Raw genomic sequence first — 15695 nt, forward strand, 5'->3', positions numbered from 1 at the left:
AAATCATTTAATGATGTGAATCTCCAACTTCAAGGTGACGACTTGAATTTGATTAAAACAAAAAATGTCATTGCTGCTTTTGTAGCCAAATTGCTCTCATACAAGAATAATATCGGCAGACGTGAGTTTCGCAATTTCCCTAATTTGTCAACAGTATCTTTCAACAACGACGGCTTGCTTGTTTACTGCCAACATTTGGAGAACCTTCAAGGTGATTTCGCATAGAATTGATAACGAACGAGGAAATAAAAATAAAATTAAAAAATGGATACCAAGAATTCTTCTAATTCTACAAACAATATGATGGATCAAATGGATCAAATTGTAACGGCGTTAATAAATCACCACTTTTCACTTTTCCCAACAATAAATATAATTCTGATTGATTGGGATTATCAAAATTACACTTTTTGACATTCGCATAAATAAAATTCATCATTACGGTTACCGCAGATTAACTTACACTTAATATCTGCTCAAAAATACAAGTGATGAATGAACCGAAAAATAATGTTAAACAATGTTGTAAACTGTCAAGTAAAATTAGGTGTAACCGCCGTAAGATGAATGCTCATTTTAAACAGATAATGTACCGAATAATCATTCTTAAAACTAACAAAAGCGTCCGAATCTTGATAGCTGACAAGCATCAGCTAATTGTTATTTTGTAATCATCCGCGAGCGCCAAATGAAAGTCAAGTTCATTTCACACCATAGTCAGTGAGCAAGGATGCTAAATAGTGAACTGCTGTTCAGCCAAGCAACTTCATTCGAGAATTTTTTCATTAAAAAATCACACATTATTTTCAATGAGAACTAGCACATACAAAATATACAATAACAATGATAATAATAGATCAAAAGAGGGAACAGCACCCGCCGCAAGTATCAGCACAAACTCCAACAGTCGGGGAATAACAAATTTGCTGCTATGAATATGCTTGTTGTTCCGATCTCAATCTACTCGTTTGTGGTAGTGAAGTGGACTTGGGAGGAGCTGTTTCAACTCGAATTAAAGACCCGAAAAGTGATGCACCTCCATAGGAGTTTGCATCCCAAATCGTCCGTTTCACGGTTATATTTACCCCAGACAGCAAGGATATCGGGGACTTGCGAGTTTGGAGTGTCTTCATGACTGGATGTATCGTGTAAAGTCATCAAGAGTTCGGATCCCCTTCCCTGCTTAGTCCCCGACAATGAAAAAGCAGGAATTGGTTCAGTTTTCGATACTGAACGAGGTGATCACAACTCTGTCACCGAGTTAGGACTCGTCCAGCAAGAGGCCCAAATAAAAACCGCAGATATCACTTCAGCCCCGCGGCGACACAAGGATAAGCCAATGCATGGAGCCGTGTATACAACTATTCAGTCGTTTCCCGAATCTGAAGGGCGGAATACCGGCCTGGTAGTTCTGAAGATTGAACGGTGGGTACAGAAGGAAAAATTGGCAGGACAAAACACATCTGGCATCCATGGTTGATGACTAACATGCCTTTTGAGCTCGCAGTGCTGCGAATGGCCGCCAATTTACGACGTATCCCTCACACTTTGAGCCAAAGCGTGCTGCTGACCACCAAACAGCAAAACCTTAAGTTCTGCGAGAAACCTTCTCGCTTATTCCAACTGCCTTCGATCGCTGAACAGATGAAAACCTTCTGGAAAGACATTCATGACCACCCGCAGCCACTCAACTGAGAAGCTCCAGCCCCAATGCATTTCAAAGCTTTCAGCAAGCTTCGACAACCTGAGCTTAAACCCCGGATGGCGTTTGGAGAGGTCAGAATTTCCAACCCTTGAAACGGATATTTGTGTTATAAAATTCGTTTTATGGGTTGATCACGAGCATGTTATAACCACGAATACTCACCGCAGTTTTCGAACGAATACAAACCCCAAAATACTAACAGTATTCATTTTCGAAATATATCACTACGTATAGCACACACCGAAATGTAATTCGAGAGTTATCTGTTTTATATTGGCTACTCAAGGTCTATTTAAAATTGGATTTCGGCATAGATACAGTTCAGCAAACGTAATGTGTCTTGGAATATTATACGCGCAGTGGATCAGCCGCCAGAGTGGAGCGAAAGCTCATTAACATCGAAGAACTCGAGTAGGGAACGTCGTGTTACTACAGTACGTAGAGAAATTATTCTGTGGGAGGTTAAAGTGATCATACCACGGAAAAAGATGGTAATCTCACCGGAAACGAAACCCTTCCTGACGAAAATCAAGTATCAACAGCATGAAAAAAATGATATTATTACGTTTTCCCCGTGGGTTGACCAATAATTGACTACACTGAGTAATCAAACTTGACTTTATTTCACTTCAGATGCAACAAACACTTCAACTATTATTTGAATGTCTATCGTCTTACTAAATCACTTCGCGTACCGCACTGTAGCTTCCACTTGACTGTGTCGATATGCTCGCCGCTAGCGTTTAAATATCGTAATCGAATGCTGTAGAAATGTCGCCGAAGTTACGTCGAAATCGGTAGCATTATTCTCGCTGCTTCTAGAGTGGCGGGGAATCATCGTACATTCGCGCGCTCTTAGCTACGTCACGTTTGGCTTATGGCTAACAGTGGCGGCCGGCATTATTTTTTTTCGGGCATGATTTCACAAATGGTCCACTTGTGATCAGAGTAGCTGAGCTTATCAAGAACAAATTCAAGATTTTCGTAGCATTCTTTCAAATGGACTGAGTGTCCAACAGGCACAGAAGCATATTGGTTTCCATTATGAAGTACAGCTTTCAAACTTCTTTTTGATGAATCGATGGAAAGTCTCCATTCGTCTGGTTCATACGTTATGCTGAACATTTCCATGACGCCGGGTACATTGTTGCAGAAAACTAGGTCATCCCCTTGTGTAAAAAAAAGGAATGAATTTCCTTTTTCTAAATTGGTACCATCAAATGAAACACCGGAGGCTAACACAAGTCTTTCTTTAAGTCTAGACCCTAAACCTTCTGCTGAGTCCTTTGGGATGCCCAGATCTCGTACTAAATCGTTCAAGTCTGGTTGAGAGAAAAGTTCAGGGTCATAGGTACCTGGATCGTAGCTGTCATTACTGTCGCTACTCCTACTATGTGAATTTGCGTTTAAATCGTCTAAAATGTTGTCCAAGGTATCCGGAGGTGGAAGAATAGGTAAGTTAGGTCCATGTGGAACAGAGCGAACAGTCATACCGAACCTAAAAACCCATTTAATAAGAGAATATCAGTTGAAATTTGTGACTTATCTATAGGTGATAGAATTTTGTTACAATTTTTTCTGTAATCTGCACACAAAATACTGTTAAAATCACTTGTTGAATACCCTACAAGTTTTTCATCGCAAACCTGTGTTATCAATATTGCAAGGAATGTTTTGTAGATTATCTACCTGCTACGTTTTATAATCATTTCTAGTTCCTATGCTTTGAATTATCTATGAATTATCGTGTGTGGATTTATCCAATTTCCCCTCAATTCGTTTATCCCTGATGAGAATGTACGGATCTCTTATTTGCAATTATACATCACTCATTTCCTTTCAATTTTCCACTTGTAGCAAAGGTTCTTTACTCGTACATGGTTCTGGTATATGTGTAGTTGTTGACACTCGCCGAATTTAGACAAAAGAATTCTGATTGTACTTCTCATAAAAGTTGGTAGTGGACAGTTACATCTCTCTTTATCGGTTTCGTATCTCAGAGGCTAGATATGCTAAGCTGTACCTAAAATATTTTTGAATAAAGGCATTTCAAACATGGTTTACGGTATGAAACCACATTGTATCAGAAGAAGATAGGCGTTAGTATCATTACAATGAACACAATCAAATATTTTCTGTCTATCAAATCAAATACTAATCCTTGGTGCATTTCCTATATTTGGAGGTTAACCAATAACAATCCGTTAAAACAATGGCAAAGAATACCCTCGAGGCTCGAAGTAGTTTAATGTTTATTCATGAGAACGACACATACGAAGCATTCTGTACACTCCTTGAATCGATGAGCACTTTGTTGCTTGATCATTATTTTCACGTTGTGCTGCATTTATGTCAGCACAGAAATATATTGTGACCATGGTAAGGGTGAAGAACTTCAAAAATATAAAGTTGAAAAAAACTTACTGGAACAAAAACGCATGATATTTGGTGCCAAATATCTAAAACATGATTATAAGTATGTCTGTTAGGTGATCACAAAACAGACACACAAAATTTGTTTAGGTAATAACCGACAAAATCAACTTCATAACAAAAACAACGCTTTATTTTCGGCGTCATTATAATCTATAACAATACCCTTCATAACTAAGTGCAAATAAATATATTTTATTTTTCATGCGAAACCCGTATATCAAACAAAAAACAGACCAGATTTTGGACTGGAAAGTATGCCTTGCTGTGATGTATTTGATTATTCGTTGAAGTTTATTCATGTATTCCAAAATATTCATTCTTTTTATTCTATCGTCATGTTGTACTGCCTATGGGACAACCTGACGATGAATTTTATTATTTGAAATTTCAAGATTACTTTGAGAAAGAAACATTTACTTCAATTTAATATTTGAAATGATTAAAGTTTGAATCATCTAAAAAACAATTTGTTCAGGCCAATCTCAACTCCCTACAGTGTAGGTTGATGTACTGACACCTATCAGAAAACAACTACTCGCCTGGCTAATACCACGAAGGGCGTTGGATTATATACAACAGGTGTCAGTGCAGGATTCTTCACTGAAGTTATTCCTGCATGTGCTGTTGGTGATACAACTGCTGCAATAGATTTTCAATTATTGGAACACACTTGCAGACCGGTTTCGAGGTATGTGGCCACTCGTCAGTGCAAGGTATCGTCTATCATCGAAATAAAGTCGATGATTTCCGATAATTGAAAATCGAATTCCTTCAGAGTATCATTTCACGAACTAGACTGACACGAACAACAGGTTTGGAACATCCCTTGTTAATATACAGCGCCTAAAAGGGGGTACATAGTTCGTAAAATAATTTTTTGCTGCGAACTGGTTTATTCTGGGCAAAAAACCCAAGAGACATTTTTTGTTTAGAATGAAACAGGCTATCGGAAATGAATTTTTAAATGGTAAACAAATAATGAGACAAAAAGTTACATTGGAAATAAATTTTAGGGGTTGCGTTTTCCACCCCTTACAACCATGGGGTGAACCAAATAAATTTCTGGCTGAGTGTCTCTTCGGTAGTACAAAACGTCAGGTCAATTTCAATATTGTTACTTTTTCAGTGCTTGTGAAAAAAATTATTATTTTTTTTATGTACCCCCTTTAAGGGGCTGTATCTTAACAAGGGATGATCCAATGAACTTACTTCATATGGTAGATAACCTTCTTGAATGGTTTACACTTATTCAGTTACATCCTGTATATTTATGTATATTTAAATATATTTTATTCGGACTGATACAAAACACGTGTTGTAGGTTCATAAAAGCTTGAATGAATATTGAATATCGTTAATACAGTTGCTTGTTCTCACGCAAGCATACGTAGATGTCTTCACTTTTACTCTGTTGGTAACTTTTTTTGAAAAACTAAAATGTTGACTAGCTAACTACAGGTAATTCTTCTCCGATCGCGACAGAGGACAGTTGTGCCGATAACGACCGCTCTCAAAGATGACACGTGATGTCGTGGTCGAAGTGGAGTCCAAAAGTGAGGTGTTTTTTAAAAAATAAAGTCAAGTTTGGATAGATTTCGAAGTGAAACATATTTTGAGAGGACTGACAGCTCCCTACGCCAGCAACCAGGCTGAAGAAGATGTGTTATTTGTGAAAATCATACTGAGATGACTGGCGGCCCCCTAGTTTTTATAAACAAAATTAATGAGAAAACTTATGGTGGCAACATTGCCACCAATAATAATACAGCTGCGCCCCCAGACGAAGCTTCTATTCACTATGAGCAGGAGAAGTCGGGCCAAATGCCCTCGACCGAGAAGAAGAAGAAACTAACTTCAGGGTGTCGGTTTTTTGTGATGATGTGCATCGTGAAAATTTACTCTCATCATTTTTCCCTAACGCTTCACTATGAGAAAAATCACGGGGTTATCAGTTTTCTTCCAATGAAATCCTGTACGGCGCAATTGTCGAACATAAGATTTGAGTTGTACAGCAAAAAAGAATATTTTCTTGCAAATTGCGTCTCAAAACAGATCGAGAAAACTGTTTTTCTAAACAAAGTGCAAATTTAAGGTAACCTCATTTGGAATTGACTTGTTATTATTGAGTCAAAAAAATATTATGCCACATCTCAATTAATTCAGAAGGACACTTCCAAAATAACGTAAATAATTGAAATATTTTGATGTTTACACACTTCATTTGTGGAAAAAATGCTTTCTGCTCTCTGAGATATTTGAACAAACACAAATTTTTATATTCCTGTTATTGTTTTGTCTGCTCTCTTCTGTTGTCCATTTTTTCAGCCCAGTCACGATGTTTTTTAGTAGGTGTTTGCTCTCGATACACATTTTGCGATTTACATTCTCTGCAAAATAAAAATAAATTCCCAATTCATAAGACAGTAAACGAATAATTACTTATATGTGAAGTGAATTTCATACCCACTGACAATTTTCAATGATAAACTCTAAACGAGAACTTAGCAAGACAATATGTTGCTTTCAAACTGACTGAATCCTTTTATCACAATATTTTTGAAGAATTAACTGTTTAATTTGGATCTCTGCAAATTTCACGATGAATCAATAGAAGAATGTATCATGTTCATTAAAAGAATATAATATTTTCTCAAACAACACCTGAAACTATTTAATCTCTACAAACTTGTAGTGTAGTGAATAACATACTGAGAACTAATTCTTTAGTTCATATAGGGACGTGTAATCGAAAATTTCAAAAGTCTCATCAATTTTTATTTTTAGGCGTGCTAATGCTGATATGGAAATCATACCCGAAACTTCTCCCCACTGGAGTCAGCAACTGCCCCCCCCCTATTTTTTCAATGGCAGTGGGGGTCGAGTCATACATCATTTGAAAGGTATTTTGTCCCTCTATTACTTCTGTAATTTTTCTCGAAAATGGTTCATCCGTTATTGAGAAATTAGATGTTGAACGCTTCATTTAAGAAAAAACAGAAAATTCACTGTCGCTCATTTTATTGAGAAAACCAACAAAATTAATATCAATGGCAACACAATCAACGGATAAAGTACCGACCTCCATCTACTTCCATACAATAATGCAGTCTAGTTTCGAAAGCGTTCCTTACCTTATTGAAGATATCCGTAGTCAGAAATCAGCATTCCCGGGCAAAACTAAAAAATAACTCATTTTCACAGCGCCACCTATGGAAATTATTAAGATCTATTTGTAACTTGACCCAGTTACTGACATCTTGTATATTTTTGAAAATTTTCAAATAATCTGCAAACAGCAAGCAATCTTTGAAATGAAGTACCAAAGGCAAATCATTGACAAACATAATTACAAGGAGGGGTCCAAGATTGGACCCCTCCTTGAGGTACACCTGAGTTTGCATAAAACTTTTGAGAATAATAATAATAATAATGATGATGAGGTTTATTTGAAATGGGATGAATTAGGAGTATTGAAATTCAAATGAAGAGGTGAACACTTGGTCCCAAGTTTCCAGGGTTTCCAGGGGCACAACTCAGTTATATCGCAAAGTCATAAGATGGCTTTGTGAAATTATTTTTACCTATAGAGTCATAACAAAGTATATGATTATTATTGGAGAAAACATGTTCAAAATCGTAATCAAAAATAGAAATGTTTCACAAAATTTTCAAAAATATAATTTGTTTGGCTTTTAGTGAATAAATGCTTCACTTTATGGATGCGCTGTATACCGGGTGTCCCACATTTTATGTGACGGGCAATATCTGGTTTGTTGAAGGAGATACACAAAAATGTTTCATACAAAAGTTCTAGGAGTTCATGAGAGCTATATTTTGATATAATTTTTAAATATACAGGGTGTTTGGTGTAGGTGCTACAGACCAAAATTCCATTTTTTAAAATAGAACGCCCTGTATATCATTACATATTCAGATGCTACGTTAAATTCTGATATCATTTCATGTTTGTTTTTGAAATTCGGTTACGGCGTTGTTGAGTTATTGCTTAAAATGTAAAGTCTTGAGAACGACTATTATTTTTAAAAATATCTCATACAATAATTCTCTCTGCATCAGATCGCATGAAAATTAGTCAAAATTTTGGGTGCTCGAAGTAATGGTTTCAATTTTGAGTTGTGGAATTCAGTCAGGAATCATTTTGAATATAAAACAATTGCGAAATTGAAAGTGGTGTATTCGAAAACAAATCTTTAATTAATAACAATGTAAATAATATAACTTGATAAATCATTTTATGAGAATGGTAGGTACCTAGAAATAAGTCATAAAAATTGTTCAAAGTGATGCCCATTAGATATTATACAGGCTTCGAAACGTCGAATCACTTCTCTCGTACAAGTCGCTCTTATAATATCAGACGTAATATCACTGCACGCTAGTCGAATTTTCATTTTCAGATCATCCACATTCAAAGGGGGAGTAGTGAAAACAATATCTTTTAAATAACCCCATAGGAAAAAATCAAGCGGTGATAAATCTGGGGAACGAGCCGGCCACCGAATTGGACCCTTATTACCAATCCATCTATTTGGGTACGTTCTATCCAGATATTCAGTAACAACCTGTGAATTGTGAGGAGGAGCACCATCTTGTTGCCACCAAATTCCTTGTCGTTCTGCTATGGGAATATCTTCCAACAACTGGATCAAATCATTTTCTAGAAAATGTAAATATCGCAATCCTTTGAGATTTTCATTGAAAAAGTAAGGTCCTATGATGCGGCCATTGAACAATCCACACCATACATTAATACCCCAAGTAGTTTGAAAATTACTTTCGCGGACCCAGTGGGGATTTTCTTGAGACCAATAGTGACTGTTATGTCGATTCACAACTCCATTATTGTGGAATCGCGATTCATCACTCTACAAAATTTGTCTGAATATGTTAGGACTTTCATGTAATATTACCTGAATACAAGCAATGAATTCAAGTCGTCGTTCAAAGTCCGTGGGTTTCAGACCTTGTACCAACTGAATTTTGAATGGGTGGTATTTATTTTCTTTCAGAATTCTCTGTACACTAGATTTACTCACACCGACTTCTTCTGCAAGAGTACGGATAGAAACATGTGGATGAATAATAATATAAGCCAACACATTGATCCCTAAATCTTCAGTTCTAACAGATCTCGTATGATGACGATGCTTTATAGTAGAAGGAAATGACCCAGTTCGCAATTTTTCTACAACTCTCGAAAAAGTCATTCGTGACGGAATGGGTCTGTCTGGAAAACGTTCTTGGTATAGACGTTGTGCTTGACGGCAGTTTTCCTGACATTCCCCAAAAATTAATAACATATCAATGCAATCACTTGGACTAAACGCGAAAGGCATACTGGAGTTTTCGCACAAAGAACACAGTTACTGTTTTGCAAAGAATCACTGAATCGAACTGACAAGTAGATACAATTCAACAACATTTGTTACTATGGCATCAACAAGCATAAGCTACTTGATGAAATTGTGCAATATAAAGCAATTCACCCTCAAGTTAGTCACATTCTCAAGAATTTAAATATCATATTCAACTGATATCGATATCGTATCGTAGAGGTGAGAATAATGGTTTGTATTCAGTAGTAGTCTAGTTCAATTTAATAAAAGATATAGACTGGATTCGTGTACGAGTAAATAAGTTTTTTTGAAACTTTATATTTAAGGAAAAATGCAATGACTCAACAACGCCGAAACCAAATTTCAAAAACCAAACATGAAATGATATCAGAATTTAACGTAGCATCTGAATATGTAATGATATACAGGGCGTTCTATTTCAAAAAATGGAATTTTGTTTTGTAGCACCTACACCAAACACCCTGTATATTTAAAAATTATATCAAAATATAGCTCTCATGAACTCCTAAAACTTTTTTATGAAACATTTTTGTGTATCTCCTTCAACAAATCAGATATTGCCTGTCACATAAAATGTGGGACACCCTATGACAAGAATTCACACTTCAACACAAACAAATTTATTTCGGTCTGCCCCTGTCGAATACCTCGACGTACGCCCACAGCTATGTTTAGCGTACGCGAGGTCAAATTGAATTTAGATTAGTATTTTTGATATCGCGCGACCTCTTCTATAAGGATATGCAGCGTTTTGGCACACTGCCTCATTGCAACCAGTTTATTTTCAATCAATGATGAATCTGCGGTCCCGTCTTTATTTTGTCCCACACAAAATTGCAAAACACCGATAATTACTGGAGAAAATGGAGCAGCTAACTCATAAGTGAGGTCAGGAAGAAAAGATGAGCCCCTGAAGCCATGGATTTCAAACTTTCATTATGGAAATACATGGGCATATCAGGAGATGCTTTGAAGCATGAAAACGGTACCTTCATCAGCAGACATGTACAGAAAAAGAACTTTTGCTTGTTCGTTTCAATGGAGAGAAAACTGAGGTAGCCATTTTATTTCACTCTCCACAATCGATTTTCTGGGAAAGGCATCACCCACAATTCCCACACTAGAATTCACAATGCCGGAAATTAGTTTTTGACAACGTCTAGTTAGGCAAGTTTTGAAACAGCTCAATATCGAAAAAACGTCTGGTCCTGATGAAGTAACCGTCATTATACTTGAAAAGTGCGCGAAGGAACTCACACCAGTATGTTGCAGACTTCTCAACCTGTCTTATAAGGAGGAGGTTTTTCCTTCTTGTTGAAAGGTTGCTCCCCTTCAGCATATTCCAAAAAAAAGCTAGGAAAATCTTCCAAATAACTATAGACCAATCGCTTGGCTATAAGTGATATCAACAATCATGGATAAAGCTGTAAACTACAATATCCTCATATATTTGGAGGGCTTCAACATCTTGAGCTATCATCAATATGGCTTTCGGAAACAAAGATCAACAGGCGACCAACTGTTGTATGTAACTCGTATTTGGGATAACGCAATCGAAAAACATGGAAATTCTAAAGCTATTGCACTTGATATTTGTGAGGCCTTCGACCTTGATTGGCATAAGGGACAATGTGGTCTTACGGATGGGGTCGCTGGACTCCTGATCTGTGGCAGAAATGAGTAGGCTGAGGTTAACTAAAACTCCCCAAAAACCTTTGCGAAACATGCCACCGTGGACCAGCCTACCCAAGATAAGGTGTAAGGAATCGTGCCGACAGCTGAATGGCCGCAGGGTGCGGTCACGAACGATCCCCTTGGGGAATTGGTCGAAACCTCATTGTAATTAGCCTACCTTTGGTAATGCGGGGCTCTGCCAGAGGTGACCAACTCTTTCCTGGCTACTCATGGGAACACACATGAATGAAACAAACACAAAAACAGAAACAACAAAAACCAATCCCGAGGCTGGATAAAAGTGCTCACCTCAATCTAAGGCGGTGGCTGGGGATAAACAGAAATGACCACCTCAAGGGAACTTCCTGCGGCGGGCCCCAAAAGCTCCGCCTTGAATGAAGGCAAGTAACCAGCTGCCCCTACAGGAAAGCTCCCTCACTCGTGCGCCTCTACGGAGGGAACCCCAAAAAAGGTTGAAGAAGCCGCGCAACGACACCAATATCGCTGCACCTTCCAAAACCGTCGCGGAGGCCACCATTAGACACCATAAAGTTGCCAAAGAGAGTATGTATTTGATATCGGTACACTTTGTCTTTTACGCTAATCAATTTGGACGAATTGTTCAAAAGTAACTTGAGATAAGATAATTCGTCGCAATGCAGTGAGCAATTACACGTCGCGACTACTGTAAGACGACAAGGACGAAGCGCGCTAGTAGAGAGGCGGTCTAAGAAATGAAGTGCCATCGCCGAGAATTCGACCCGAACGCGAGCGAACGCGTAATGTTAGCTACGAGTTTACGAATTTCTTTATAGGTAACAATTCGATTCTCGGAGCAGTTGGCATGATTTTTCAGCTACTATATTTTTAAAGTAAAAACATAAATCACCAGCTGTTGCCTGCTCTTATATTAACGTACAGCCAAAGCTATTGAACCCAGAATTTCGAAATATGCAGGTAGGTCCTTTGTATAGTGTAAATAAGCATCATGAAGGGGAATCAGGATTTTCCACCCCCAAGGGGATAAATAGACTACAATTGTTCTAAGAGCATATGACTTTCTCGCAAAACATTATCGAACTTTGCCAAAAATCTGAATATCATATGTCCAAAAAAATTTGAGGTTATGTACTATGTGGCGAAAGTAGCTTAGAAGCCTGCATACTTTGTGAAACAACTTATGTTCTCACCATTTTGTAAATTAGAAAGATTTTAAATTCAATCATGTCTTCCCGCTCTGAACTATCCAGCTCAAAAATCGAGTTGATCAGCCTCATAAAGTACAGGTATGCACATCCTAAGCAGACATCTTAAACAAAATGCATCTTGCAGTAATCTAAATTTGGCACGTGTCCCTCTTTCAGTTAGCGCTATAAATTAATACATCGTTTGTTTACGATCGTTCTGGTCCATACATAGAGACGCTCACGTGGATACAGATGCTGCACCGAAGCGGAGATGGAAACGAAGAAGACCGATGTGATCGCTTCTCGGTACAATTTCAACTTCTATGCAAGTGGCGATGAGGGTCGTACAGTTTATCGGACACTGTCCACTGGTTTCGTTTCTGTTCGGGAACGGGTCTCTATTCACGACATCGCAAGATCGTTAACCTGTTCGACAGCTAGGATTTTTGTAATTTCATCAGAGATCGTTCAATAATGGGTCTTATACATATGCTGAAGAGATTGATCACCGGAGTCTTACCGGTTTTATAAACAATAATTGAGTCAAGGTCATTAACTCCTTATTGGGAAAGTCATAACCTTTCGTCTGCTTGGCCGCTTCATAACTGGATGGTATGGGAATCGATGAATTGTTTCGAGTCGTAATATTTTTCTGAAAAAAAAAAGTACCTATCTTGGTATTTCGTCTTCAATCGAGGACCACCTGCCGGTACTGACGATGCCCAACAGGCCGAAACAACTGTCCAGCATCTTGACTGCATTTACCTCTCTTGTTGTTCATATGTAGTAATTATTTAAAGTATTTGACCACTGGTCAAGCAACTAATGGTTCTACAGGAGTAATCTATGAATGCTCGAAGGATTTTTGCGAATTGAGGAAAGGCAGGAGCACAGTAAATGCTGACTAGATCAGGTACAACTGAACTTTCTTGCAACTGTTTCATAGCATAGTACGCTTTACTTAGATCTGAATAAATACAACCAATATGCTCTTCCTAATTTATATTTTCATCCAGATGTATATCATTTTCAGGTTGAAGTTCAACAATTATACAAATGAATTTTGTAACATTCCTTCCGAAATGAAATTTCACTGAAAATGATTCGGAAATGCTGGAAATACGCCTATTTCTTTGATACCTGGCACCAAACCCATCGGATGCCTTTTCCAATTTGATAACCAGTTATGGTAGTATCAACAGCGAACATGTCCATATGACTGTCAGCTACCTGTGAAGGTAGATCAATAACATACCTATACCTAATAAAACAGTAAAGGTCCAAGAAGTGAGCCTTGGGGCACACCAAGCTTCATCATATATGATTCAATCCAGTTTCTAGGCAAACCTAACTCAGTTAATTTAATTACTAACATCTCAGAACAAACTGAGGCCCCTTTATATAAGATAATGAAGAAAGGACACATTTATTACTGTCAATTTCTTCATATATGTGAACTAGGAGAAAATGAGAAGCCGTCTCTAGGTTCCATAGGGGGACAGGTGATATTTTTTCAATGTATTTACGGACAGGTCATAATAAACAGCTGACTTTTTCTACAGCTGTGTAGAATTTCGCGGCCAGCGTCCAACAAATTGTTAGATGTTTTTGTGTCCATCAGCCGTGCTCTGCAGGCAATCTCTTCAATGGAAAACAATCCCTAGAGGAAACCAGGATTTTGGGTTAGGGGAAAAATTTCGTTCTTAAACCACCCTAAATTCTAAAAGAGGATATTATCGCCAATGTAAAAGCAGGGATTCACAGTTGACCGATCGGTGTTGTGGAGGAAATCCGCATCGAGACAATGAGGATGTAGAAACGAGCAAAATCTCCTAAGCCCAGCTCAGCACGTATGGAAAGAATAGCTTCAAGAGTTCTCAACAATGATCTGATCTGGTACTGATGAAGGGCCCATCGTCGTGCACAAATGAACTAAAACCAGTTTTTTGCAGACTTTTCAACCTGTCTTACAGGAAAAGGGTTTTTCCTTCTTGTTAGAAGATTGTTCACGTTCACACTTTTCCTAAGAAGGGCAAGCAAAATCTTCCAAATAACTATAGACCAGTTGCTTTGCTATCAGTGATATCAAGACCTGTTGCGTTTGATATTTCTAAGCCCTTTGACCGAGTGTGTCATGAGGGTTTGCTGGCCAAACTTCGATGCTATGACTTGTCGTATCATTTCTGTGTATGACTCTCCAGCTTCCTGAAATAACGTTTCCTGCGAGTGGCCCATCTTGAATTATTATTTTAATTTTCGTATCCAACCGTTAGTTTGCCTTTTCTTGTCACTGCCAGAAAATTTCCATTTGCTACTATGATTTTTATTTCCCTTTATAGACTCTACAGATCTGTCATATATTTTTCCATTTCTTTCGTCACTAGATGTTCCGTTGCTCCACTATCAAGTATGAAATCTATTCTTGAACCATTACTCAACATACATGTTTCAGGATTGAAAACCTCAGTTGTAAATACAATTTCCTCCTCTCTTTTACTTGTTTCTCCATCGGTTACATAATTGGCTTGCCTAGTTGAACCTTTATGGAAATAACGCCCTTGACTCCTTCTGTAATTGTCACGAAAAGTTTCTCTTCTCATGTCATCTTTCTTGGGACAGTCTCTCGGGAAATAACAGCCTCCATATCCATAACATCTCACACTTTCTTGGAACTCCTTACTATAGAACCTCTTGGTTGTTAGTATTCTTGCAATCTGGTTGTGTGTCTTCATACTTCAATTCTGCATCTATTGTAACTGTCTCAATGACTGTGATGACAGTATCATATTTTTCAGGCATTGTTAGCAGTAGATAGCATACTTTGTCACTTTCATCCAATTTTGCCCCTGCCACTTCAAGTTCTCTCAATAAAATTTCTACCTGCATGAAGTGTTCTTGTAGTTCATTGCTGGTACACTTGACATATTCTAAATGCTTATCAGTCATACATTGCAAAATCAAGCATTTTGCCTTGGTCTCATTTTTGTCGTGATCCGCCTTTTTAGTTGCATCTAGTTTGTCATAATCTTCCTTTTCCACTGTCAATATATTCTTGACTCCTTCTTTCTCAAGTAAAATTTCTACACGAAATTTCCAAATGGACTAATTTGTACTACTCAATTGGAGAAATGGTAAAATCGACGACATATTCTGTAAGAAGACTTCAACACTTTACTAATCTTTCTTGACCTCAAAGTCTGTTTCTCTTTTCTTCCTTCTGGTTTAATAATTCTTCTATATTTCGGCGTGAATATATTTCTAACAGCTTAAATTAGGATCTGGAAGTTCTGGGCCCATAACCTCTTGTGAATTATT

This window comes from Leptinotarsa decemlineata, unplaced genomic scaffold, assembly GCF_025532065.1.
Source record: "Leptinotarsa decemlineata unplaced genomic scaffold, Ldec_3_MD MMD2_tig00026330_RagTag_RagTag, whole genome shotgun sequence".
In the NCBI taxonomy this organism is placed as follows: domain Eukaryota; kingdom Metazoa; phylum Arthropoda; class Insecta; order Coleoptera; family Chrysomelidae; genus Leptinotarsa; species Leptinotarsa decemlineata.